Genomic DNA, 13,009 nt, shown 5'->3' with positions numbered 1-13,009 from the left:
GATGACCCCGCTTACTACCCATATAAGATAAAGTTAAAAACTACTAAAAACTAAATGTTTAAGAGGCTTTTAATTTTCACCTGAGATGATAGGAGAGGACTTGGACGGAGCCGGGGTAAAATTCGACAATGGGCGTGGTATGGCTTACTTTAAGATCAAACCGTATACCTTGATGCCCGTCCGAACGATTTCAACCAAATTATCGTCAGATTCCCCTGAGACTTTTATGTAACAGTATGAAGATAGGCGAAATCGAACTACAGCCACACCTATTCCCCATTTAACGTAATTTTAAATTGCTTTTGAAACTATTACGTTACAGTATACAAATTAAGAAGCAATTAATATAACGGAATAAAATTTCGCAATAATCCTTTAAGATATTGCACCATCTGATCGAAATATGTCCAAAGCCAACCAAAACTGTTCAAGCGCCTTGGTATCGAAAATGTGGACCCCAGTATCAATACCTGACTTTTTACCGAAAATATCGGTAAATGTATGGGATATGCCGTTAAAATTTAGGGATAGTTCGGGTCAATATTTCCCTTAGCTCCCATATACATAATACACGATATTCGAACTTCCAGGCGACTTTGTATCGCATATATCAGCCAATATTTGAGTTATCTTAATGAAATTGAGAGAGCGTGTTTTCCTTAAATTGGTGCTTAGATAAAACCGGGTGAAAACTCGTCCCAGATTCCATATTACCAACAAGCCTTATTTATCTGTTAGTACTCCCCTGGCTTTATTCTTGCAAGTTGCAAAAGTACGTCATGTTCGGTTATACCCGAACTTAGCTCTTAATTACTTGTTTACTTTTACTTTAGACCAACAGTTTTCAATACGAAAATATTGATTTCGAAATTAGTTCTTATTATATAAATATACTGAATTAATTGACTCTACTACAATTTGGTTAGCCATTTCATAATCAACAGGCTGTTTCTTAATTAACATTTCCAAATATATTTTATATTAAAATAATAGTCCGCTTCGTACGACCCAAGTTTTTCAAATTTTTGTTCATCAATAAAGCCCGCATAATACGCTAGTCATGGGTGATTCGTCATTACGTGCTCAAAAAGTCACTGCGTGAGGTATTCTTTTCGTGGAGGAATTTATTGGAATGAGGATCATATTTATTTAAAAAAGAAGCCGCCAATAATGCTGCAGTCTATGGGGAATAAAAAAAGCCATTGTATTGGAGGTTGCGAACCTGTACTTTCGTAATAAAAACTATATTTTAACTTACTGTTAGTTTACTCTGAGATAATATTTGTATACTCTCGCAACAAAGTTGCTAAGGAGAGTATTATAGTTTTGTTCACATAACGGTTGTTTGTAAGTCCTAAAACTAAAAGAGTCAGATATAGGGTTATATATACCAAAGTGATCAGGGTGACGAGTAGAGTTGAAATCCGGATGTCTGTCTGTCCGTCCGTCCGTCTGTCCGTCCGTCTGTCGTCCGTTTGTCCGTCCGTGCAAGCTGTAACTTGAGTAAAAATTGAGATATCATGATGAAACTTGGTACACGTATTTCTTGGCTCCATAAGAAGGTTAAGTTCGAAGATGAGCAAAATCGGCCCACTGCGACGCCCACAAAATGGCGGAAACCCAAAACCTATAAAGTGTCATAACTAAGCCATAAATAAAGATATTAAAGTGAAATTTGGCACAAGGGATCGCATTAGGGAAGGGCATATTTGGACGTAATTTTTTTTGGAAAAGTGGGCGTGGCCCCACCCCCTACTAAGTTTTTTGTACATATCTCGGAAACTACTATAGTTATGTCAACCAAACTCTACAGAGTCGTTTTCTTCAGGCATTTCCATAAACAGTTCAAAAATGAAAGAAATCGGATAATAACCACGCCCACCTCCCATACAAAGGTTATGTTGAAAATCCCTAAAAGTGCGTTAACCGACTAACGAAAAACGTCAGAAACATTAAATTTTACGGAAGAAATGGCAGAAGGAAGCTGCACCCATCCTTTTTTTTTAAATTGAAAATGGGAGTGGCATCGCCCACTTATGGATCAAAAACCATATCTCAGGAACTACTATACCGATTTCAATGAAATTCGGTATATAATATTTTCTTAACACCCTGATAACATGTACGAAATATGGGTGAAATCGGTTCACAACCACGCTTTCTTCCAATATAACGCTATTTTGAATTCCATCTGATGCCTTCTCTGTATAATATATATACATTAGGAACCAATGATGATAGCGGAATAAAACTTTACACAAATACGGTATTTGAGCTGAGGTATCCCTTGTGGAAAAATTGTCGTGATCGGACTATAAATTTTCAAGGTCCCTTATATCGAACACGAAGAACTCAGTGCCTAACCTAATCTAACCTAATTTTTCACCGAAAATATCAGTAAATCTCTCAGATGTTTTCATGTAATTCAGAGGGCATCATTTTTATATTCTTGCAATAAAGTTGCTAATAACGGTATCTCGATTATCACTTTATCATGCGAGAGTATAAAATGTTCGGTGACACCCGAACTTAGCCCTTCCTTACTTGTTTTTATTATATTTAATATATGTATATTTACGTTGGCGGGCTGCTAACAAAATAAAAATTAAAAGTTTGGAATAGTAGCGACCTGCTCCTTTCAGCTCGATCTGCTCGACTTAATGATTCTCCAGCTACTTTCAACAGTCTGAAAAGCGCATTTTCAGGAATTTTGGAATTTAAAGCTCTGGGAGGGCAATAACCACAAATTTGACCATAGCAAGAGAAGTAATAAGTAAAATAAAGCAAAGTTTGGTAGACGGGTTAGCAGTACATAGCTTAACTCAACCTATTTCATAATAACGTCAGCGAAGGTGTAAACAACGTAAAAGTGTCATTTATTCCGCTATTCATCGTCCAATCGGTTATATGAATAAGCAGGATATAGCACGGCTGTGACCATTTGACCTACCCCTGGTAAGAGAATCTTACAGCATTCTTGTTCTACGTACTGCATGGACTCAGAAATAGTTAAATAAATTGTCATATATATCTTTTTGGCAAAAGAAGTCTTCTGACACTCAAATTAAAGAAAGATATTTCCACTACTTACGCCACAACAACAAACAGCGTTTTATCATATACAGTTATAGAAGATACACATGCGTGTGAAAAGCTCGCACGTTTTGTTTGCGTGTGCAGACGAGCCAAGCGCACACACCAGCTTACTAATTTCAAGCCATTTGCCCGCCAGCTCACTTCCTTCTTTGATTGCGCAAACTTGTACTCAACTGCTGAGATTTTTATCACATTTCGACGAAGCAAAATATAAAAGTGAAATAAAAACGAAGAAAAACGCAAAAGAATATCATGAAACTTACATGTCCTCGCTACATATGCTCAAAGCATTGCACTTTCTTTCCACAAAGCTGCTTGTTTACTATTCCCTTGCGTCATTGCGAAGTTCTGCGCGCCACGTAGAAGCGCACACCAAACCTAGTTTCGGTTATAATTTACGTCATTACACATTTTTGCACTTGGCAATTGACGGCACAAAGTTTTTGATAAATGCGTGCGCGTGTGTGCCAGCGAGCGTTGGTCTTTTCAAATAGTTCGCTTGCTTTGAAGACAACTTCCAGCTGCCGCGGCTCACTTTCTGTTTACTTCTAGTTTTCTTGTTGCTACTAGCACTCTCTGGTGTAACGAAGCTTGTTTGTGCGCTACCTCCAGCACTGTCCGCTCATGGCGGGAGCTGTTAGCGCGTGCAGACGAGCATTTGAATTTAGTTAGACCACGCCAATTATGCACTTACACGTGTAGCGAGTTTTTTATTTGGATATTTGTTGCCTTCAGTCTGGTTTTTTATTGTGGAGCGCACAAAGAAGCAAAGACTAGCGCTTTCTTCAATCTTTTATCCACTTTTATTTATTCTCAGCACGCAATAGTTGCACCCTTTCCCGCCGCCATACGCCAGCGCTTAGCATTCAGTTGCAGACATTACTCATAATAACCAGTTTTGGCATTCTGCTCCTAAGCACATCTACTAATATAATTTACAGTATACACTGCTACTCTTTGGCTTCGTGCGTGTGTGCGTACGCTCGTGTGTATCTCTTACATGACAAGTTAAGCTTTGATTTTAGTCGTGTTTGCTTAGGATTTCCTTTCGCTAAATTTATATGTGTGCTTAACAACGAAATTATCGATCTGCCGAACATATATTGTAGCAGGGCTTAGTTTGTAGGTCAATGCATGTAAGTTTTCTCCACACGCTTTGGCAGTAGTACGCGGGTATGTTTTTGAGTAGATGCCAAATATTACTGCTATTAAACGCTTGTAACTTTAGTAAATTACATCAGACTTCTCTAATTCACAATCTTTATTGGACGTTCGAAGCTTACTATACTCCGTACCCGTGCGGACATGGCGTATGAGTAACTTTAATTTGAGTAACATTATAATGGCAAGGTTACTGGGAGACATAAAAATACTAGTTGGAATAATAATATAAACTTTGAAAATTATTAATTTCGGAGACATAAGGCATAGAGGAAAAGGCAGGTAGGAAACTGACCTACATCAACCCTCTTTAACATTTTCCCGCCATTTTCCATGTCCTTGGTCATGACTAGCGCAAGAAATCTTGTACAATTCTTGGAATTTTTTAAATTCTTATAAATATATACTTACACATTTATATTTTAGTTGTGAAAATATATTGAAATGGTTGCATTTATACGTATAATTTTCAGTTAGGAAATACTTTTTTAGAGTTAGTTCGTTTGATAGATCGTAGTTGGTTTCTACTTCGTTTGATTTACCTCTTTATTATGAAGATTCTTACTCTAGATTAACGTTTGCAAATCGTAAAAATTCATTACCAATAATGATTTTGTTCCCGCGATGCAGGTTTTTCTTGTTTGTTCGGCGATGAAGCTTACTTTTGATTGAATGGGTACGAGTGAAATACCTTAGAATATAAAACGTCAACCAGAGGCTTGGAATCCCAACAATTTTATATATACATGTATTATATGAGTTACACGGAAGTCACTCGGAAGATCGAACATCTTTATATTAGGTATATGAGGCTTTTAGGAAGCATTGTTCCGATTCACTCCACTCAGAGTTACTATTGCCAGGATAGGATTCGCTCTGAAATTCAATTGTACATCCCATATATTGATAGATATTTTTAATCAAAAGTCAACCAAAGATACTGGAGTGCATTATTCGTGCAAATTTTCCTTCCATTGTATTAATATACTTTTTGATTTGAACAATGGAAAGTGAAATAACCAAAGGAAATTTAAAATAGTGGAAAAGTAATCGTGCTTGTAGTCTTATTTCGCCATTTTTGGACTGTGATATAGGAATTTGAATAGAATACTACGCACTATATTTAATCGAAATCGGTTTAGAGAGTCGCAAGATATGTGATTTAACCAAACAGTGGGCGGGGTCACCCCATCATCCTATTTTCACACCAGCTCCCATAAAGACTTCTCATACCATCTCGAATGTCAAACTTATTGTCTCTGGCGTATTTAGTTATTGACTCATTGCGCTTTTGGCAGCTTTTAGCAGTTGCGTTATACGGGGAGTGAGCAGTATTATCATCCAGTTTCATCCATTTTTGCACTGCTGGTAGGATTTCTCATAATATTTCCGTGAGGCGAATGGACAGACAGACAGGATTTCAACTCGTTTCATCAACTTGATTATTTTTATACCTGCATGTATAACCTTATATTTATCTCGATTAGTTTTAAGTGAAACATACAACCGTTAGGTGAGCAAAACTTTTAAATTCTATAGCAACAGGTTGCAAGAGTATAGGAATCGTATTGCTGATAAATATGTATATAGTTTGTGAAACTTTAAAGCAGATTGATGCAACCGGTTTCGGTGAAATTTTCCTCGTCGTTTGTAAAAACCCGTTTCAGAAGAAACCCGTTAAAAGTTTTGGCTAATTACACTAAGTTAAAAAATCTGAAAATTACGCAATCATCTTAGAAACCAATTCCCCGGATATTATTCAAACTTTCGGGAAATATTCTCGATATATGTGCCTTAGATATATATCCAGAAAAATACGATTTTTTTAAATTTCCAAGTGGGTATAACCCACAAAGTTAGTTTGATATACAAATTAGTGAAATGATCAACTGGAACACAAGATATTTTATAAATTTTACTTATTTTTGCCTTTAGTTGAAAATACATAATTATAAGCATGCAACGAAGGTGAATTTACTAATTTCTTTTGTTTTTGTTTAAGTAAGATTTCATTGAAATAGATTTAGATACATTACAATTCTAATTTACACTATTTCAATAATTTTAGATGGGTGGAAACTCTAGTTTGGAACTTATAAGTTACAAGCTTTTAGTAATAGTTTGCATTTTCTTCCCATATCCTTTTACTGATTGTGCAATTGGTGTTTTATTGCTGATATTTTTTCTTCAAAGGAGGATGCGACTCCGGTTAGAGTTAGTTTTTCAAAATAATAATATATTTATCAAATTTCTTCCACTTGCTATCATTTTTTTCCAAAGGCACTAACGGATTTCAATTAGACTAAATACAAACAAATTCTGTAAAATTCTTTCAGTGGTTTTCAAATTTCGGGAACGCACACACACAACCATAAAAATGTATTTATATTGCAAATAAATTTAGGTGACGTCATTTTACTTCTACATACTTCTTCGCAAATTTCATTTACTATCCTGAATTAGCATAAGTTTTGCGTGCATAGAAAATCATTAGGAAATAAAGTTTCCGCCTCATTTAAAAATTACCGCGCAATAAAATTTTATCTTAACGAATTCTTTACAACCACCACAAATTTAATGTGCATATGTATATAATCCTACACATATGTATAAGGTATAGACACAATTACACACATGCTTCTGGGTATTTAACTGCCCATTTATTCGACCAACACCCGCTCGTATATGTAACCAAGCCCTAACAATGGCTTAAAAGACAATCAATGCAACAACAACAAATCCGCACACACATGCCCAAATTGTGTCCAAATAAATGCATGTGTATGTGTGTGCACACTCATATGTAAAATACGACGTGTTGAGTGTGTGTTGATTTACTGGTAGCCAACAGCCGTTAGAAGTGTTGGCAAGCGCCAATTGTAGGCTGCTCGGCTGCTTGGCGGTCTGTTTGGTCGCCGGCCCAGTTGTTTGGGGCGCGCGCGCGCGAATTCAGCGAACAGAATAATCAATATCTTTATTACTGAAGCGGAAACTACAAATAAAATGCTGACAAAGCGCTGTTGCCGGTCGATTTCGTCGCCACTGTTGCCGCGGCTAGCAACACGCCACCGCAGCGATGGCTTTTCAATTATTTTCAACGAAAATGTTAAATTGTGAGCGCAAAAAAGAAACACACTTGTATATATATACACTTACACATATATGTATATACATATTCATGTATTTACATGGTGAAACATAAGCGCGAATGCAGGTCAAATGATATTCACGAAAAATCAATTCGGTGTTGCTGTTGTTGTGTTTTTGTGCAAAACAGCGACAGCGCCGCTGTGCGCCATAAAAATGTTAGATAAACAAAATGCTGTTACAGTTAATAAATTTCCGTTTGCATGCAAGTACACATGCATAATTTTGCATTCACACACAGACACACATTCGTTTATTGGATATATTTCCCTGTTTGTTTGTTTAAAATAAAATTAAATTAAATGAGAGCATTGTGTTGTATGGCCCAAAGCGCCAGCAACAATATTATTTTACAAAATTCTGCGCTCACCCACATTGCAATGTTCATTTGTTTGCCCCCGTCGCTGCGCTATCCCTTCCGCCTGCAATTCGCACTGCTCTTCTTCTTCTACTGACGCCCATCCTTACAAGCCTGTAACGTTCGCTTGTCCTCTGCCAATTCTGTCATTCGTGTATGTATTGGTGTTTCTTATTGCTATTGTTTGTGTTTTTGCTACATACTGTTATTATTCTTCTTGTTGCCATTATTACTGTTGTTGTTATTTATACACTTTATTCATGCATTTGTGGACGGCATTTCACTGGCTCGTTTTACAAATCAACATTCGTTCAATTATTTGTTGTTGTTTTGTTTTTTTTTTTTTGTTAACGAAATCCGAGGAGAAAAGTGCACAAAAGCGAATTTGTAAAAGGAAAAGGCTATAAATATTGTAACGGAATCAAATGAAATTCTTGAAGGTAACACCAGCAGGGGGTGGTCAAAGATCCTAAGGGCATTTGGGACACTCAAGTAACGAAAATTTAAGGAAATATTTGAAAATTCTTTGGCAAAAAATACAAGTCTCTGCTTTCAAGTATTTGGCTACATTGTTTCATCAGCAACTTTCCAATCGAATTGTTTTCTTTTTGTGTACAACAACAACAAGTTTTTGTGTGGTAGCTGTAAGTGACTTAAGGGTACTTAGGGGGTCTTCGCAAAGTGGTGGAATGGTGAATACGTACGAAAACAACAGGTAAAAAATTGAGGGTAATGCTTTGTGTTGTGTTTTTGTTTTTGTGCCAAGAAGAAATACAATTGAGAAGAATAAGTTTATGTGTCTGACTATACGATTGTCATCAATTCCCACTACTTCGCAAAATTTCATATACCACATTTACGGTGAAGTGTAAGCTTCTTTCAAAGGATACTCCTTATAATGCGTTTCAAAGTCATCTCAAAGAAATTTGATGTTTTTTGCAGTTCTCTTAGTATTAATCTCTGTATGTTTATATATAAACCTTTATCAAGGTCTAGCATGAATAACAGCACTTGACGCGCTAACGAATTTTTCTTTAAAAATTTTGTTGCAATAAATAGCACCTAAATTCGCTTTTACAGTTTTTAATAGTTTGGTAAGATGTTTTTTGCGAAAATTGCAGATGTTATTTAAAGATTACACAATTCGAATTAGCATTATTAGATTTCCTAGATCTTATTACAAGCTTCTCATGTTACTTGCAGTCCTCGTCTTGGTGTTATTCGAACAAAGAAAAAGTTGCTTTGGTATTAAAACGCACTTTCATTGATGTAGGGAAACTATACGGATTTCAGAAACAAGTACCATTTAACGCATAAACTATAAAAAAATTTACTTTCTTAGTTTGTTCTTGGACTAACGAATGGCTTTCCAATAGTTTATATTCCTTCTAAGTTCCCATACTATTTTATTAATATGCGTTATGTAATGTTGCATGTATGCTACATGCTACCATATAAATATCTTCATGTTTTAATAGTGGAACATACATTAACCAAACCTAATGAAGTTAGGTTAATTTCCCATTCTACCTTAATTTGGCGTCATCAAAAGACTACATAGAACACATACAGTTTCTTGACACAGCTCATGACCAATTTCGTGAAACAATGCTAATCGGGTTCATAAAAGTACCTTGGTCCTCTACTTTCATTTCACATATTGCTGACAAGATTATATCAAGTACTTCTCTGATTAGTTCTTACATCGTACAACAGACTAAATCTTATTATGATTGATATCATTAGTGTGGTCTTCCTAAGTAATACATTTTGGTTATTAAAATATATATACATACAGTTTCCAATAATCAGAAATCATTTCACCAATTATAGCTTAATACTTGTCATACGAAGCAAACCTCTTCCATTTACTCTCATAATGAGACTGGCACTTGACCATATCCAGTTGCCTCCTCGAGCTGAAAAAAAATTAGTTATATAATACTGCAAGTAAAAAATATTAAGACTTTATTTTTAATTCTATGAATGTCAGTGAATTTTGGCCAAATGTCACATCAAGGAACGGATATTTGAGTGGATGGATGGAGTCATGTGTAGAAGTTCACGCAAGTGAGGAAAGTTCTCTGATCGCCTTTCACTTGGGAGTGGCCAGAAACGATTCTTTTACATAGGGCTCAAGCAGCTCACTACTTCCGGTCTTTGACCAAGTATCCTCAGGGTAGCCTAAGAACATCCGTTCGAAGGCGAGCTAATGGGAGAAGGTGAAACATCCCCTCCGCAGGGTTGTGCGCTGGGTTTGGGACCCGCCACGTAAAAATTCTTACCAATGAAAATCAACAATCAGCCTCGGATGAGAGACCCCTCTTTTGATGACGACCATGGCAAACGAAATAAGGACTACGATTTGAGGGCTTGTACCTGGAATGTACGGTTACTTGAGAATTGATGATAAATAGTTAGAGATCTTACTGGTGTCGTGCCATTGAAAGCACTTTTGAAAGAAAATTTGGGCCTTGAAAAGTGAAACCACGTTTGATTCCGATCCTCTGGATGTCATGAAACTTATTTTTGCTGCCGATAAGTCTGCGATTCATTGTTACGACTTAGAAACAGATGATCAATCGGCCGAATATCGTGACAAAGGTGAGCCGAAACCGCAAAAAAACACGTCAAAGCAGATCAAAACTCAGGGTTATGTTGACAGGTATCTTCAATTATTGAGGTGTTGTGCACTCCAATTTCCTCCGGCCAGTCAAACAGTCAATAAGGAATAATATTTTTGTGTTATACTATATGTCGTTTGCGCGAAACTATTCGTACAAACAGTCGGAATTATAGGCCGACATCTCCTAGTTTTTGCATCGTCGCTTACTGTATTGATTCTTTTTGAGTTTTTCTCAAATTGTTCAACCAGTATTGCTTCAAATAAACCGTTTTTAGTCATCTGAAGACATTAAACCTGAATCATGGTTTGAAGGCTATTCCGAAATCGACTTTAACAACTGTTTCAAGGAGTAGAAAACACGTTGGTGCCAAATGTATTGGGGCCAAGGGAGACTACTTTGAGGGAGACGACGTAAGTAGATTTTAATGAATAAATTAAGAATTTTAAAATTATGAATAAAGTCTTACTATTTGTTGCTCATAGTAGTACTATGTTCTAGGCGGACCGTAACATTTATGAAAAGTTTGATATCGAGTAATATGCTAGGCAGAAGTGAACCGCAAAGATATTTTAGATAAACATTAATATTTGAATTCATGCGTTCAACAGCAACAAGTAACTGTTCGGAAGAAACCGCCAAGTTCACAGGATATTTTAAAAAGAAACTCAAGTTGTCTTGGTATATTGGAGGAACTTAGTTAATAATCTTTTTAAAGTAACATTAAAACATTTTCTTAACTTAGTAACAAATTTTCATCCGTCTTACTTTTTTTCTATAAGTACACATAGCTGTTATAGTTTTTGAGCTTAGCTTTCCCATTAAATTGCAGCAAACATAGCTGATTATTGAAAAGTCATTCACAATGGGCATCAGAATATGTATACAGCGATGCCTATACGTACTAGTTACTTCCACGCAACCTTCTCAACTTCCGAACCTCACTATTTGACTGCATACTGCGTCTCGTGCCCTGTCTACTTTCGGCAATTCCAATTCCTTTGTTTGAACACTTCGCTCTCTGCCTGACTGACTACACAGTAGCCCGTTTGCCGCCATTCAACCGGCAAATGCTAAGTTTATCGCGGCGTTATCGATTATGTGTCGATTGCAAGACGAAACCCTCGTTGCTTACACAACACAGTTTTCGTTGTCCTTTTCGCATTCGCTTTCGCGGTTCGGTTTTACTGCCGTGCCTGTTTTCCGCATTTGGTGGAAGTTGGTTTTTGATTGTTTGCAGCCGATAACGAGTTTTTTCTGCGTAAGACAAACAGAAATAGTCAAAATTGCTCATTTTCCATCTGTGTGTGTGTGTGGGTGATATTGATGTAGAGGCTTCCTAAAACAGTTGCCGCTGTAGAGGGATTCTAAAATTTTCATTTAACTTCGGCAGTTGTAGGGTTTCTTGCACTTCAGTAGTTTTGAGTATTAAATTCGTGAGGTAAAGTGTAGTGCAAAAGTAAATCGTTGGAAGGAATAAATGAAGAAAACCTTTTGCTTAAATACGGTTTTATGCAAAACTGGCAATGAATGTATAAGCAGTTGCTTTTGTAAACGGCAAATGTTGATTAAATGAAACATAATCTCATAACTCCAACCTTCCTTCTCTTCGATTTTCCAAGAGATGTATCTAGCAAACCGAATCAGTTGTTACTGAATGTTGACCACTCTTTTTCCCGCTAAATAACGTATTAATAGAGTCCTGTTTTCGTGCCGAATTCTTTGCAGAAAGCAGTTATACCACTTCAGTGAGCCATCAACATACTCTCTTGAAACAAATTCAGCTCTCGAAATTTGTTGTTGCTTTGAAATCAAAATTAAGTTTTTGTATGAAAACCTTTTTATTTGTGAAGAATATTAAAGCTTGAGTGCAATCGAAGTTAAATTTTTTGTTTTTATTCACTTAACAACTTATCAAAGTTATATTGACCCGATTCAGTTTAAATATACACCACCTTGTACGATAACTTGTCATTTAAAAATAACGCCATTCTCAAAGAAATAATCGCCCCTATTTGACATTCACTTCTTTTTCACAAACTACTCTAGAGGCGAATTCTTCATCAGAAAAATCAAGCGTCATATACAGAAAAGGGCAATATTCCAGATCCAAACTACAAGCAAAATGCATACGAACTCCCCAACGAAGTAGGTGACCTTGAGGAAAACGATTTCCTAGACTATGGCTTTATACAGTTTTGAAATAAAAGTTCTAAACTCAACAAACAAACAGCAAAACCTTCCTGACCAACAATACAGGTTTTGCGGGACTAATGGAAAGATTTCGTTGCAACCTGAATAAAATGATTCCAAACGGTTTCGTGCATTGTTGAGCTTATGGACAATCAAAACAAAAATTGCCGAAACGAAATCGACAAAACCAAAACGATGGGCTGTTACAGTACTAGAAACATAAACATTTTTTCGCCGTTATCAAAAAAGAAATTTAAAATATTGCGTACTTTCCTTCTGTTCCTTCTGTGGTTGTCTATTTTCGGCGCACAGAAATGGAATACTCTAGTTATCATGGATGTGAACAGTAAAAGCATGCGATTGGATATACAGGACACTCGAAGTGTAACCAATAAAAAAAGACATAAATTCCGGTTTGGAAAATTATTTT

The 13,009-nt window shown here is 36.3% G+C and overlaps 1 protein-coding gene across 3 annotated transcripts in view; it reads left to right on the top strand.

The window, feature by feature from the left end:
- LOC126756216 (zwei Ig domain protein zig-8) overlaps positions 1-13,009 on the top strand; it is a 338,607-nt gene that overhangs the window by 39,560 nt on the left and 286,038 nt on the right. The window lies entirely within an intron of this gene.

Source organism: Bactrocera neohumeralis, chromosome 4 (genome assembly GCF_024586455.1).
Source record: "Bactrocera neohumeralis isolate Rockhampton chromosome 4, APGP_CSIRO_Bneo_wtdbg2-racon-allhic-juicebox.fasta_v2, whole genome shotgun sequence".
Taxonomy (NCBI): Eukaryota; Metazoa; Arthropoda; class Insecta; order Diptera; family Tephritidae; genus Bactrocera; species Bactrocera neohumeralis.
Note: the sequence above shows the minus strand (reverse complement) of the source record. Positions and strands in the feature narration are given on the sequence as shown.